Source organism: Somniosus microcephalus, chromosome 3, assembly GCF_052327205.1.
Source record: "Somniosus microcephalus isolate GS21.2 chromosome 3, FLI_Smic_1.0, whole genome shotgun sequence".
Taxonomy (NCBI): domain Eukaryota; kingdom Metazoa; phylum Chordata; class Chondrichthyes; order Squaliformes; family Somniosidae; genus Somniosus; species Somniosus microcephalus.
Genome location: NC_140989.1, coordinates 186,389,972 through 186,405,310, shown reverse-complemented (window position 1 = coordinate 186,405,310; position 15,339 = coordinate 186,389,972). Strand labels below are relative to the sequence as shown.

The 15,339-nt window shown below is 45.5% G+C and overlaps 1 pseudogene; it reads right to left on the bottom strand.

Annotated features, from left to right (window-relative positions):
* Window positions 1–1,695: 1,695 nt before the first annotated feature.
* LOC147121627 (uncharacterized) lies at window positions 1,696–9,417 on the bottom strand (annotated as a pseudogene).
* Window positions 9,418–15,339: the final 5,922 nt, after the last annotated feature.

Sequence of the window (15,339 nt, the reverse complement as noted above, 5' to 3'; positions counted from 1 at the left end):
GAACTGAAAGGGATTCCACTCCCTCAGTGTGCAGCTGGTGTGCGACCATAGAAACATAGAAGGTAGGAGCAGAAGTAGGCCATTCGGCCCCTTGAGCCTGTTCCGCCATTTAATGAGATCATGGCTGATCATCCAAATTCAGTACCCTGTCCCTGCTTTCTCCCCATATCCCTTGATCCCTTTAGCCTTAAGAAATATATCTAACTCCTTCTTAATATATCCACAGGCAGCTCATCATGCAGGTCAATGCCCGTTACCCTGGCAGCAGTCACGATTCCTTCATTCTGCAGCAGTCCTCTGTGCCACCTGTATTTGACCCACCACGGCAAGTCAAAGGCTGGCTACTGGGAGACAAGGGTTATCCACTCATGACGTGGCTCATGACTCTGATCCAGAACCCATGCACACGTGCACAGCAGGCCTACAGTGAGAGCCATGCTGCCACAAGGAACATTGGCCCAGTAATTCGGGTCCCAACGCGTGAGTACGGACGGGGTACTCACGCGTGGGCCCGATGGAAGTGCCGGTTTTCAGCATGCACAGCGCATGCGCGGAAAACCGTCATTTCCTTTCCTCTGAACCAAGGGGTTCAGAGGTCGAACGCGTGCGCGCAGGAGTCTGCGCGTGCGCGCTGAAATTCCTTCTTTTTTTAAGCTTTGCCCGTGTGTGAAGGCCTCCGGTTTTTACGCGTGAAAAAAGCAGACGTAAGGACTTAGTTTTAAAAGGTAAGTGGTCTATTAATTAAAGTTAGAAAACTTTTTCCACAGGTTTATTATTTTTAAAGAATTTACAGTAAGGTAAGTGTATTTTTAGACCCGATTTGTTAAAAAATTATTTTTTTCAAAAATTTGAATAATTGTTTAAAATAGTTTTTTTACAGTTATTAATAGTTCATTTAATTAGTGGGATGTTTTTTTAACTTTTATTTGAAGTTTAAGTACTGTTTTGGGCGCCCAGAGTTTTCATGAGTTTGACAGTTCTTACTATCAAACTCATGAATGAACTTTTGCAACCTCCGATTGGTTGCCCAGTGCTCACGTGATCCCAGCCGGCTCATCGAACGAACTACGCCGCTGGATCACGCAAGCACAGCGCGCCGGGAGCTGAACCGGGCCACTGACAGGAAATCCACGCAGGGCCAGGCTTCAACTGTCGGCGCGCTAGGTAAGTGTAGGTCGGGGGCTTGCACCTGCGGGAAGCCACCGACACCAATTTCTGGGCCATCATATAGCACAGCATTGGTGACCACAAGCAATGCTGCCACTGCTTGGACCGCTCTGGAGGAGTTCTGGCAGTACTCAGCTGAGCGGGTATGAAGATTTGTGGTAGTGTGCTGCATGCGGCACAACCTGGTCATTATGAGGCAACAGCTCTTGCCGCCATCCATCAGTCGAGAAGCTGAGGCACAGGAGCATGAAGAAGAGGAGAATGAGGAAGTGGCGGAGAAGTGCAACAGGAAGTGAAGGAACAGGAGGAGGAAGAGAGGTTACAACATGGACAGGCTCTTTCTGCCTGGGTTCTATGTGATGAAATAATTAATGAGTAATACCAGTAACCTCAACCACACCTCCTCATTCACCAACAGTCTCACGCTCATTAGCTTTCCTCTATCACTGACCATCACATCGTCCTCTTTTCCACAATGCAAAAATAAAAACCACCAGAAACTGCACCTTCCAATCCAAATTTATAAATTCACTCGTTAAATAATGCATACAAAATAAACGAATCACCCTTGTGCATTCCCTTAGTGCCTGTCTTCCACGTGCCTTAGCCTCTCTCAGTGCTCCTACGAGGTGCTTCTTCAGTGGATGCAGCATGGGTGGTGGAAGGCTGCTGACCTTCAATTGAGGAGACTGCAGATGGCCTTGGAGGGCGACCTCGACCAGCTCTGGGCCTACAGGGCCCGGCTTCAGGCTGCACCATCTCAGCCTGGGCTGCAGCAGTCTGGGCTGGCTGGCTGATAGGCAACAGCAAGGGCACGGGCAGAGTGGCAGGGGTGGGAGCAGGATTGCTGTGATCCTGAGAGAATTCAGCAGGTTCCTGCTCCATGGAACCACTACCACTCTATCAGGGCAGCGCCTCAGCAATCCTAGTGATCTGTTGGAAAACAGATTGCTGGAGTGCTGTGACGCCCCTGAAGCCCCTTTGAACACTGGAATACATAGCCACAATGGCAGCAGTCTGAGCTTCCACTGCAGCACTCAGACCTTTGATGGAAACTGTTTGTGCTGCAATGGAAGTTGTGACATCGGTCATCAGACGCTGCATCATGGTGGGTTCTGCAGGTGTGCTGATGGAGGTGACCACCTGTTCCATGTTGGAAAGGATGGGCTCCAAGCTCTGCGCCAAATTGGTGCTGGACTCCTCCATGCTCTTTGACATTGAGCACAGGCTTTCTGACGGGCTTTCCAATGCACCAAGCATTTGGTTGTGCACACCTATCAGCCTTCTTCTGTAGTCTGGCCCATCGAAGTCCTCATCTGGCTCCTCTGCAACAGAACTAGTGTGCGACCTCACCCTCCAGTGAGCTGGCACCGGCACTGTCCTTTCCCGCACCGCACCCCCCCCCCCCCACCCTGGCTCCTGCACAGTTGTGCTCGGTGTCTCACCGCATGCAGATCCCTCCTCTATCCTATCCTGTAAAGTACACGCAGTGTCAGTCTCTGATCTGGTGGCTGTGAGTGTAAGATTGAGTGACGGTGCCTCTTCATTTTCACTGTATTCTTCCTCTTCCTCCTCCGACTGGGAAGATCCCAATTCTTGGATATCTGAAATGAAAAAGCGACAAGGGTTGAGTTGTGGTGAGAGGAGAGGAGAAAGTAAGAGATGCCTGCTTATACCACCTGCAGCTTATGAGTCAGAAGAGATTGTGGGATGAGGGAGAAATGGGAAGAGAGAAGGAGGATTAGGTATGAGAATACCCTCATCATCATGACATTGACTGTTCTGTGTCCCACTGCGTGATCAGTATACCTCCTTGTCTACTTGTGCCATGAATCCTAAAAGCACAGTGTTTTTGTGCTGTCAGCTTACTTGAAGCTGGCTCAACATTTACTGTTTCTATCAGAATGTAGATCTGAGAGGCTTAGAAACAGGAAGGGAAGCAAGACAAGCAGGACTGAAGTTAGCCCAAGTGATTGTCAAGTAGGTTTTGTTATCACAGTTTCTCTTTGCAACTTATCAGGTAACATAACACAATGCTCAATCCATGCTTTTATCACTGGTTCAAGTGGTGAACAGCATGGAAATGTGTGAACCAGTGGTGAGATCATTAGATTTCAACTGAGGTGTTGAGTAGGAAGTTTGACTCTTGTTTGAGCAGCAGAGCAGCATTAATATTATAAGTTGAGGAGGATCTATTGATCATTCAGTTTTGGAATAGTTATCGGATCTATTAGATGGACTAGGCATCTGTCTTCCTGCTGGCTTGTGAAACCATCTTGTTTATAAGAAGAGAGTTTCACAAGCTGGCCAAGTATGGAGGGAAATGGCTATTGTTGTTTAAACTCCTTTAGCCAACTTACAGTGGAAGAATTCTGGAATAAAAATCAAGTTAAAAAAAAAACCTATTTGAACACAATTAAAAAAATATAGGGCCATATTTTGCGACCCCTATGGATGCCTATGCGCCCGTAGGGGCCGCACAAGTTCCGGGTTTAGGCATTCAAGACTGAGATTGATAGATTTTTGGGCACTAAGGGAATCAAGGAATATTCGGGAAAGTGGAATTGATGTAGAAGTTCAGCCATGACTTTATTGAATGGCAAATTAGGCTTGATGGGCCATATGGCCTACTCCTGATCCTATTTCTTATGCTCTTGTTATGTTCTCACACTCTTGCCTCTGAGGCAGAAGGTTGTCTGTTCAATGCCCACGCCAGAGACTTCTGTTTACAAAATCTAGGCTGACACTCCAGTGCAGTACTGAGAAAGTGTTGCACTGTCGGAGGTGCCGTCTTTCGGATGAGACACTAGACCGAGGTCCCATCTGCTCTCTCAGGTGGGCGTAAAAGATCCCATGGCACTCTTTGGATGAAGAGCAGGGGAGTCCTCCACGGTGTCCTGGCTAATATTTATCCCTCAATCAGCACCACTAAAATAGATTATCTGCTCATTATCACATTGCTATTTGTGGGAGCTTGCTGTGCGCAAATTGGCTGCCACGTTTCCTACATTACAACAGTGACTACACTTCAAAAGTACTTAATTGGCTGTAAAGCACTTTGGGGTGTACTGAGGTCGTGAAAGGCACTATAGAAAGGCATCTTTCTTTTTCTCTAGGTTGAGTGCAGAGTTGGCAGATTTCAGTTTTGACTTGAACTGCATTCACTCTGGTGCAGCGTGGTATAGGGTCAGTGGGGGCAGCAGAGGTCTGGTGGAATGGCACATTTGCACCCTATGATTGTGGAGGTTTGCTGGTCTAATGGACAAACCTTGCCCAAAACTAGCCTGAGAACACAAAAACCTGTTCAACGAGTACAAAAGCAATCTGAACCACAGCACATGCGCTGAGATAAAGCTGGCAATGTGTGTTAAATAGTACATATACTCTCATCATAAAATATTGCAGTGATTTATTCAGGACATTGCAGAAAACAATTAAGAACATTTCCAAATTTTATTCCATTGTTTTTCTTAATTGGTAAAAGTATGTTCAGTATTTTTGTTAATTTGTACATGATGCATTTATGTAAAGATGAAGGTGGTTGTTTCGATCTGTGTTTATGAAATGACATTAAGTTTCCAGTTTCCTTGATGTAAACTGGTTGCTGTTTCAATAGTTAATGACAGCAAAGACTGCTCGTGATATCATGGCAAATGTTCCACGCAGATATTTTAACGATGTGCTCACTGAAAAATGTCGAACCAGCCTTCAGTGATTAGTCACAATCACCTCATGCAATAAATAGGGCAAGCAACTTGGTACAGTGTGACCCATGTGTGAATCTGTACACCTACATATTGGTACAGTGTGACCCATGTCAATCTGTACACCTGCACATTGGTACAGTGTGACACATGTGAATCTGTACACCTGCGTATTGGTACAGTGTGACCCATGTGAATCTGTACACCTACATATTGGTACAGTGTGACCCATGTCAATCTGTACACCTACATATTGGTACAGTGTGACCCATGTGAATCTGTACACCTACATATTGGTACAGTGTGACCCATGTCAATCTGTACACCTACATATTGGTACAGTGTGACCCATGTCAATCTGTACACCTGCATATTGGTACAGTGTGACCCATGTGAATCTGTACACCTACATATTGGTACAGTGTGACCCATGTCAATCTGTACACCTGCATATTGGTACAGTGTGACCCATGTGAATCTGTACACCTACATATTGGTACAGTGTGACCCATGTCAATCTGTACACCTGCATATTGGTACAGTGTGACCCATGTGAATCTGTACACCTACATATTGGTACAGTGTGACCCATGTCAATCTGTACACCTGCATATTGGTACAGTGTGACCCATGTGAATCTGTACACCTACATATTGGTACAGTGTGACCCATGTGAATCTGTACACCTACATATTGGTACAGTGTGACCCATGTGAATCTGTACACCTACATATTGGTACAGTGTGACATGTGAATCTGTACACCTACATATTGGTACAGTGTGACCCATGTCAATCTGTACACCTGCATATTGGTACAGTGTGACCCATGTGAATCTGTACACCTACATATTGGTACAGTGTGACACATGTGAATCTGTACACCTACATATTGGTACAGTGTGACCCATATGAATTTGTACACCTACATATTGGTACAGTGTGACCCATGTCAATCTGTACACCTACATATTGGTACAGTGTGACCCATGTCAATCTGTACACCTGCATATTGGTACAGTGTGACCCATGTCAATCTGTACACCTACATATTGGTACAGTGTGACCCATGTGAATCTGTACACCTACATATTGGTACAGTGTGACCCATGTCAATCTGTACACCTACATATTGGTACAGTGTGACCCATGTCAATCTGTACACCTACATATTGGTACAGTGTGACCCATGTCAATCTGTACACCTACCGCATGCAAGACTATTTTTGTCCCTGGGTGCTGCATATTTGCATAAAAGGTCCAGCAGTAGTGGGCATTTCTGCTTTCTGAATGGATCTGAGCGACAAATCACTGACGCAACAAATCACTTGCCTTAACTATAAAGTGGCTTGGCAGAGGGGAGGGAGAACCAATGCTGAATACAGTGAAAGTTGAGCTACTGAAGTCTTGCTCTGTTTCTTAGCAAGAGGCAGATTCCAGGAACATCGCCTGCCATTTCCCCCTGGAAGTCAGTACTTACACACAAAATAAACAATATCTAACTCGTCCTTCCCGTTCAATGGGTAGGTCACTCATCCAGCTAGTAAAAATCACACAAGTGCATGTCCCTTCAAATATAGCACAGAAGGTGGCTTTTCAGCCTATTCCACCCATGAAACAGCGATCCGCTAATTCCCAGTCCCTTGCAATTACCCCATACTTTAAATTTTTTTATATATTTTCAGATATTTGTCCACTTCCCTTTTAAAATCTGTTATGGATTCTTCTTCCCCCATTTTTTCTGGTAGGCCATCTAAGCCTTAACATTCTCTATAAGATGAGGTCACCACACAGCAGCCAGCTTGTGTTATTTTACTCTGGCCATTCTTAGCAATAACATTGCACCTGCTCTGTTGTGCAGAAGAGCATTTTAGCCCAACTTTGGAAATTTTTCTTTTGCAGAAAATTGCTCTTTGGAGTACTACAGGTGTATTTAATTGTCGCTGGGTCAAAATCCTGGAACTCCCTCCCTAACCGCACTGTGGGAGCACCTTCACCACACGGACTGCAGCGGTTCAAGAGGGCAGCTCACCACCACCTTCTCAAGGGCAATTAGGGATGGGTAATAAATGCTGGCCTTGCCAGCGACGCCCACATCCCAGGAATGAATAAATTTGTCACTGCACAGTGTATTTCAAATCCTGCTTTGAGTTCATGAACCATTCATTTCCAATAAGGGCATTAAAACAGCCAGGAAGCATTATTCCTGATACTTCATAGTTTTTCACTGTGTTCGACACTTTGTGCTGTAATTTTACACAAGTACTATTGGCCAGCGAGTCTCAGTGGGCACTTTCTGTATACACGAATTTCAGATTATTTCCAGGTAAAAATGCTTATGGCGGATTTTAAGCTAAATTTTGTTTCCATTCTAGAGCACATGCTGTTTTGGAGAATTGGCAGATGAGTGTCACAGCCCAGTAACAATTACCGCAAATGCACAAAAATGTTATCAAAATTATGTCGAATATATATAGGTCATCTCGCCGAGCAAAGACTCATCCGTTCTCACCAGACAAACTCGGCACTTCAGTTCTGAGTCTGACTGTGAGGTTTCATCATCTATAGTCATACAAACCAGCAACATTACTGAGGTTAACCACTGAGGATAGTGTGAATATTTTTCCTAACGTTCTACCTAAGAAAAGATCTCATATTGTACACAGAAGATAGCATGAACTAGGAATTTGTTTTTTTAGATAACTCTGGTGACTATTTGCACACTGCTGTAAAACCTGAGTTCAATACGACTCTTTCCTTATTTTAACATAATTATTTTAACAGAACAGGTCAAAACATCACAGTTGGCTTTTTTGTGCAATAAATCCTTCTGCATTTAGTTTTGACCTAGTTTGAGGAACAGCACCTCATCTTTCGATTAGACACTTTACAGCCTTCTGGACTCAACATCGAGTTTAACAATTTCAGATCATAACCTCTGCCCCTATTTAAAAAAAAAAATTAAATCTAGAGTCATCTTTTGTTTCTTAACTTGTCCCATTACCATATCCTTTTGCCTTGCACCATCATCCCTTTTGTCATTTAATCTGTCCTGCCTTCCATCCTATCACAGACCGTCCCTTTGTTCTTTCCTCCCCTCCTCCCTTTCCCTGCCCCAACACTTGCTTAAATATCTGTTACATTTCTACATTGGGGAGACCAAACGCAGATTGGGCGACCGCTTTGTGGAACACCTCCGTTCAGTCCATAAGCGTGACCCCGAGCTTCCGGTCACCTGTCGCTTTAATTCTCTGCTCCACTCCCACTCTGACCTCTCTGTTCTGGGCCTCTTGCACTGTTCCAATGAAGCTCAACATAAGCTTGAGGAACAGCACCTCATCTTTCAATTAGGCACTTTACAGTCTTCAGGACTCAATATCGAGTTCAACAATTTCAGACTACAACCTCTGCCCCTATTTTTTTTCCCTCTCACATGGCAGCTGTTGATGATTCTGCCATACCCTTTTACACCTTATCTAGAGTCATCTTTTGTTTCTTAACTTGTCCCATTACCATCTCCTTTTGCCTTGCACCATCAGCCCCATTGTCTTTTAATCTCTCCTGCCTTCCACCCTATCACAAACCTTCCCTTTGTTCTTTCCTCCCCTCCCCACTTTCTCTGCCCCTACACTTGCTTAAAAATCTGTTACATCTCTAACTTTTTCCAGTTCTGATGAAGGGTCAACGACCTGAAACATTAACTCTGTTTCTCCCTCTACAGATGCTGCCTGACCTGCTGAGTAGTTCCAGCATTTTCTGTTTTTATTTCAGATTTCCAGCATCCACAGTACTTTGCTTTTGTATTAGTGTTTAATTCACTGCCACTTCTCTTCCAGGAATGCCCACCTTGAAGAAGTTCTGCCCTTCTCTCCGACGGGATTTCCGTTTGTCTCTTTTACCTTGTTCATCTTCATTGCTTTCTGTCTCCCTTCTCGTGTTTGATCAGGTATCTACCAAAACTCGCTTTCACAATCACATATCTTTCCTCAGCAACTGCCTCTGGCTCTGACTTACTCCACATGGATTCCAACTGAAATTCCACCTTCATGTTTTGGACCCACCCAGGATTACAGATATCTCCGAGATAGTCAGCGTTCCTCGAACCACTGTTCTTGCCACATCCTGGATCCACGCTGAATGCCACATATCGCCACATGAACACTCTCGACCTCTCTCTTCAGCAGCACCGACTCACTCTGTCTGAAAGCTGTCCGGGTCCACAGTTCCATTTCATCCTTTGCCTCATCTGGCGCTTTAACAAAAAATGTTTTTTCTTCCTTTCAGGTGTCAAGGATCGCAAGCTTCAACAACTCTTGGACACCAACGCCCCGCCGGAACCTTCTTCCCCTTCACTTTCCTCTGTTTCTATCCCTTCTTCCAATCTCACCCCCTGCTGTGTTTTCACTATCCCCTCTGACCTTCCCCTCTCTGACCTCGAACGATCAGACGTTAGCAAAGGCCTGAGCTTCATCTCCTTACAGCCCCACCTCAATGAATTTTGAGCTCGGCATGATGCTGAGTTCTTTTTCCGTCGCTTTCATCTCCATGTCCACTTCTTTGGCCAGGAGTCTTCCTCACGCACAGCTGACACTTTCTCCCGTTTTCAGAATTCTCGTTCTATCTGGATCCCTCCCTCTGGCCTCTCAACCTCTCTCAATCTTTTCATTGCTAACTGCCGGCATGACATCAGCCATCTCCATTTCTCTGCTCTCCTCATTCGCTCCAACCTACCTCCCTCTGAACTTGCAGTACTCCATTCTCTCAGATCTAAACCCCAACATTGTCATTAAACCTGCTGACAAGGGTGGTGCTGTTGTTGTTTGGCGGACCGACCTCTACTGTGCGGAGGCTGAACACCAACTCTCCGACACCTCCTCCTACCTTCCCCTGGACCATGGCCCCACTACTGAACAACAAGCCATCATTTCCAAGACTGTCACTGACCTCATCTCCTCTGGAGATCTTCCCTCCACAGCTGCCATCCTCAAAGTTCCCCAACACCGCACAGCCCACTTCTACCTCCTTCCCAAGATCCACAAACAGCACTGCCCCAGTAGACCCATCGTTTCAGCCTGTTCTTGCCCCATGGAACTTATCTCTTCCTATCTCGACTCTATTTTTTCTCCCCTTGTCCAATCTCTTCCCACCTACATCCATGACTCTTCCAATGCCCTCCACCACTTTAACAGTTTCCAGTTTCCTGGCCCCAAACATGTCCTTTTCACTATGGACATACAATCCCTCTGCACCTCCATCCCCCACCAGGACAGCCTGAGGGCACTCCGCTTCTTCCTTGAACAGAGGCCCAACCAGTCCCCATCCACCACCACCCTTCTCTGCCTAGCTGAACTTGTTCTCACATTGAACAACTTCTCCTTTGACTCCACTCACTTCCTCCAAATTAAAGGTGTTGCTATGGGAACCCACATGGGTCCTAGCTATGCCTGCCTTTTCGTGGGATATGTGGAACATTCTTTGTTCCAGTCCTACTCAGGTCCCTTCCCTCACCTCTTTTTCTGGTACATTGATGACTGTATCAGTGCCGTTTCCTGCTCTCGCCCTGAACTAGAAAATTTCATTCACTTGGCTTCCAATTTCCACCCTTCCCTCACCTTCACATGGTCCATCTCCGACTCTTCCCTTCCCTTCTTTGACTTCTCTGTCTCCATTTCTGGGGATAGGCTATTGACAAACATTCATTATAAGCCCACTGACTCCAACAGCTACCTGGATTACACTTCCTCCCACCCCATTTCCTGTAAGGACTCTATTCCATTCTCCCAGTTCCTCCATCTCCGCCGCATCTGCTCTGACGATGCCACCTTCCATACCAGTGCTTCTGATATGTCTTCCTTTTTCCTCAATCAAGGATTCCCCTCTACTGTGGTTGACATGGCCCTTGATCATGTCCACTCTATTTCCCGCACTTCTGCTCTCACCCCTTCCTCTCCCTCCCAGAACCATGATAGGGTTCTCCTTATCCTCACCTTTCATCCCACCAGCCTCCACATTCAACGGATCATCCTCCGCCATTTCCGCCACTTCCAGCATGATCCCGCTACCAAACACATCTTCCCGTCCCCTCCTCTTTCAGCATTCTGAAGGGACCGCTCTCTCTGTGGCACCCTGGTCCACTCCTCTATCACCCCGAATTCCCTTTCCCCTTCCCCTTCCCACGGCACCTTCCCGTGCAAGCACAGGAGATGCAACACCTGTCCTTTTACCTCCTCCCTTCCCACTGTCCAGGGCCCCAAACAATCTTTCCAGGTGAAACAGCAATTTACTTGTACTTCTTTCAATTTAGTATACTGTATTCACTGCTCACGATGCGGTCTCCTCTACACTGGGGAGATCAAATGCAGATTGGGTGATCGCTTTGTGGAACACATCCATTCAGTCCATAAGTGTGACCCCGAGCTGCCGGTCGCCTGTCACTTTAATTCTCCGCTCCACTCCCACTCTGACCTCACCGTCCTCGGCTGTAGGATTTCGCAATCATTTCTAAATTTTCTACAGCTCCGAAGACTTATTTTTGATTAAAGAATACCTGGGTAGAATACACCTTTAAAATCCAGGGATCAAAAATGGCTGCCAGACCACGTGGCAGAAGAAAAGGCAGCCTGTGTGTGTCTGTGAAAAAGGAAAATCAAAGATGGCTGTCCGACCTCGTGGTAGAAGACACAACACAGCCTGTGTGCTGTGAAAAGGAAAATCAAAGATGGCTGACAAAGGATTTTTTTTTTAAAAACCAGCCCCTGAAGTAATAAGGTATTTAAACCGTCAATCAAATGCGGTTTGGGAAACTGCTACAATGTTGACTCAAAAGATAAAGTGCTTGAGACTGTCAGCATGAACAAAGGAACTTTGTTTACACGAACGCTTTACAATATTGACTTAAGAGATTAAGCACTTGAGACTGCCAATCAATTGCGGTTGGGCGTGACCACAGGACAATCAGATTGTTTACACTAACATCCAAGGGCTGTTTACTCAGCAATTAAGGAAATAGACATGTTCTCTTCAAACAGAGACAGCTTTATTCAACCCATCACAATGAATGGGGGTATAGCCCAGATACATCTGGATTTGGGCGGGAAGATTTCGGCTTCAAATGGGGTATAAGATAGCTTCTCAGGAAGCCATCTCTCTCTCTCTCTGCAGCCTCGCCTCCATGCCCTATCTACAACTCAGGAGCCCGCCCAAGGGAGTGGAATACCAGCAGTTACTTTTAAACACTGGGGTATCTCCATTTCAGGGTGGTGAAGAATCTAAGACCACAGGGGCAGGGAGCAGGCATTTCACTGGTGAGCATAGTTTTTTTTCTGGCCCATCACAAGGCAACTTAGATAGGTATTTAGGGGTGGGAATTAAGGGGGATTTTGTTGAAACTGTAATTTTAGTCAATTTTCCCTCGTTGTGTCCGTTTTCTCCTCCCCTGTTAAGTAACAGTGTTGCACTAAGCAAAAGAGTGCTGTAGTGGACACTAAGTGTACTGTGAGAAGGAAAGTGCTGTATATAAGTAAAAGAGTGCTGCACTAAGCAAAAGAGTGCTGTAGTGGACACTAAGTACTGTGAGAAGTAAAGTGCTGCACTAGTTAAAGGTGCTGTATTTAAGTAAGAGTGTACTGTATTAAAGGTGCTGTATTTAAGAAAAAAGTGTTGCACTAAGCAAAAGAGTGCTGTAGTGGACATTAAGTGCACTGTGTTAAGTAAAAGTGCTGTATCAAGCACAGGTGTGATGTATTCATTATTTTAAGTTGTTTTCTTTTTGTTTCAATAAATACTGGTCTGTTTTGCACCCAACCACGAGTCTCGTTTCTGTCTACATTGCTACCAAATAAGTCCGGCGGTCAGAACCAGGAAAAGGGGAGCGCTTCGAAACCACACGGGGCTCTGGAGCAGCTCAGAGGCTTCTGACTGGCCAGAGACAATAACCCCATCCCCGTTAATAATTCCGACACGGCCTCTTGCATTGTTCCACTGAAACTCAATGTAAGCTTGAGGAACAGCACCTCATCTTTCGATTGGGCACCTTACTGCCTTCTGGACTTAACATCGAGTTCAACAATTTCAGACCATAACCTCTGCCCCTATTTTTTTTATTTTCATTTTTTTCTTTTTTCTTTTTTCAGGCTCTCACATGGCAGCTGTCGATCATTCTGCCAGTGCCTTTTACACCTCATCTGGAGTCATTGTTTGTTAACTTGACCCATTACCATTTCCTTTTGCCTTGCACCATCAACCCTTTTGTCTTTTAATCTCTCCTGCGTTCCATCCTATCACAGACCTTCCCTTTTGTTCTTTCCTCCACTCCACCCTTTCCCTGCCCCTACACTTGCTTAAAAACCTGTTCCATTTCCAGTTTTTTCCAGTTCTGACGAAGGGGATCTGTAGTGTATGTACCTTTAAGAGAGAACTACTTTTACAGCTCCTGTATACTGTAGTACCGGCAGTGACCACACCTGTATATAAGCCTTGAGCATGCCTCTGTACCCCAGTCTTGAGACTACCCTCCTCCAGTAAACACCTGTTGATTGTTAAGTTACAGCATCCGTGTGGTTATTGAAAAACATCATACTCTCAGAATCATGGATCTAAACATAGAAACATAGAAACATAGAGATAGGAACAGGAGTAGGCCATTCGGCCCTTCGAGCCTGCTCCACCATTCAATGAGATCATGGCTGATCTTCGTCTGAGATCATAGCTGATCTTACCAGTTCAGTACCCCGTCCCCGCCTTTTCTCCGTAACCCTTAATCCCCTTAGCCTTCAGAAATATATCCAATTCTCTCTTGAAAATATTTATTGAATTAGCCTTCACAGCCCTCTGTGGCAGGGAATTCCACAGGCTCACCACTCTTTGAGTGAAGAAATTCTTCCTCATCTCTGTTTTAAATGATTTGCCTGCTATTTTTAGACTGTGGCCCCTGGTTCTGTGCTCCCCGGCCATTGGAAACATTCTCTCTGAATTCAGCCTGTCCAGGCCTGCCATAATTTTATATGTTTCGATGAGATCCCCTCTCAATCTTCTAAACTCCAGTGAGTACAAGCCCAAACTATTTAATCTCTCTTCGTAGGTCATTCCCGCCATTCCAGGTATCAGCCTGGTGAATCGCCGTTGCACTCTTTCCATGGCAAGAACATCCTTCCGCAGATGGGGCGACCAAAACTGTACACAATACTCCAGATGCGGTCTCACCAGCACCTTGTACAGCTGTAGTAAGGTATCCCTATTCCTATACTCGAACCCCCTTGATATGAAGGCCAACATACCATTTGCCTTCTTAATCGCCTGTTGCACCTGCATGCTCTCCTTCAGTGACTGCTGCACAAGAACACCCAGGTCCCTCTGCACTTCCCCATCTCCCAATCTATTGCCATTTAGATAATAATCTACCCTCCTGTTTTTACCCCCAAAGTGGATAACCTCGCATTTATCCACATTATAGTGCATCTGCCACGTATCCGCCCATTCCCCCAACCTGTCCAAATCACACTGTAGCCTCCTGACATCCTCATCAGAGCCCACCCCTCCTCCTAGTTTAGTGTCGTCAGCGAATTTGGAAATATTGCATCCAATTCCCTGATCCAGATCATTTATATATATTGTGAACAGCTGGGGTCCCAGGACAGATCCTTGCGGCACCCCGCTGGTCACTGCCTGCCACTCTGAAAACGAGCCGTTTATTCCAACTCTCTGTTTTCTATCCGCCAGCCAGTTCTCTATCCACGTTAATACTTTGCCCCCAATCCCATGAGCCTTAATTTTGCATGATAATCTTTTGTGTGGAACCTTATCGAAGGCTTTCTGGAAGTCAAGGTACACCACATCCACTGGCTCTCCCCCATCTATTTTACCAGTTACTTCCTCAAAAAATTCCAGCAGATTAGTCAAACACGATTTACCCTTTGTAAATCCATGTTGACTCTGTCCGATCCTTTCCCCATTTGTCAAGTGCTCCGCTATTTTATCCTTAATAATGGACTCTAGCATTTTGCCCACAACCGATGTAAGGCTTACTGGTCTATAATTCCCTGCTTTCTCTCTACCCCCCTTTTTAAATGTTGGGGTAACATTAGCTACCCTCCAATCCACGGGTACTGTTCCCGAGTCAATGGAGTTCCGGAAGATGATCCTTAGAGCATCTGTTATCTCCAGGGCCACCTCCTTAAGTACCCTAGGATGTAGTTTATCAGGCCCTGGGGATTTGTCGGCCTTCAGTCCCCTCAACTTACCCAACACCATATCCCTAGAGATACTAATTTCTGTCAGCTCCTCCCTCTCATTAGTCCCTATGTTTGCCGATATTCCTGGGAGGTTATTTGTGTCCTCCTTTGTGAATACAGAACCAAAGTATGAGTTTAATTGGTCTGCCATTTCCTTATTCTCCATTATATATTCTCCCGAATCGGACTGCAAGGGATCGACTTGGGATTTTACCAGTCTTTTCCTCCTGATATACCGAT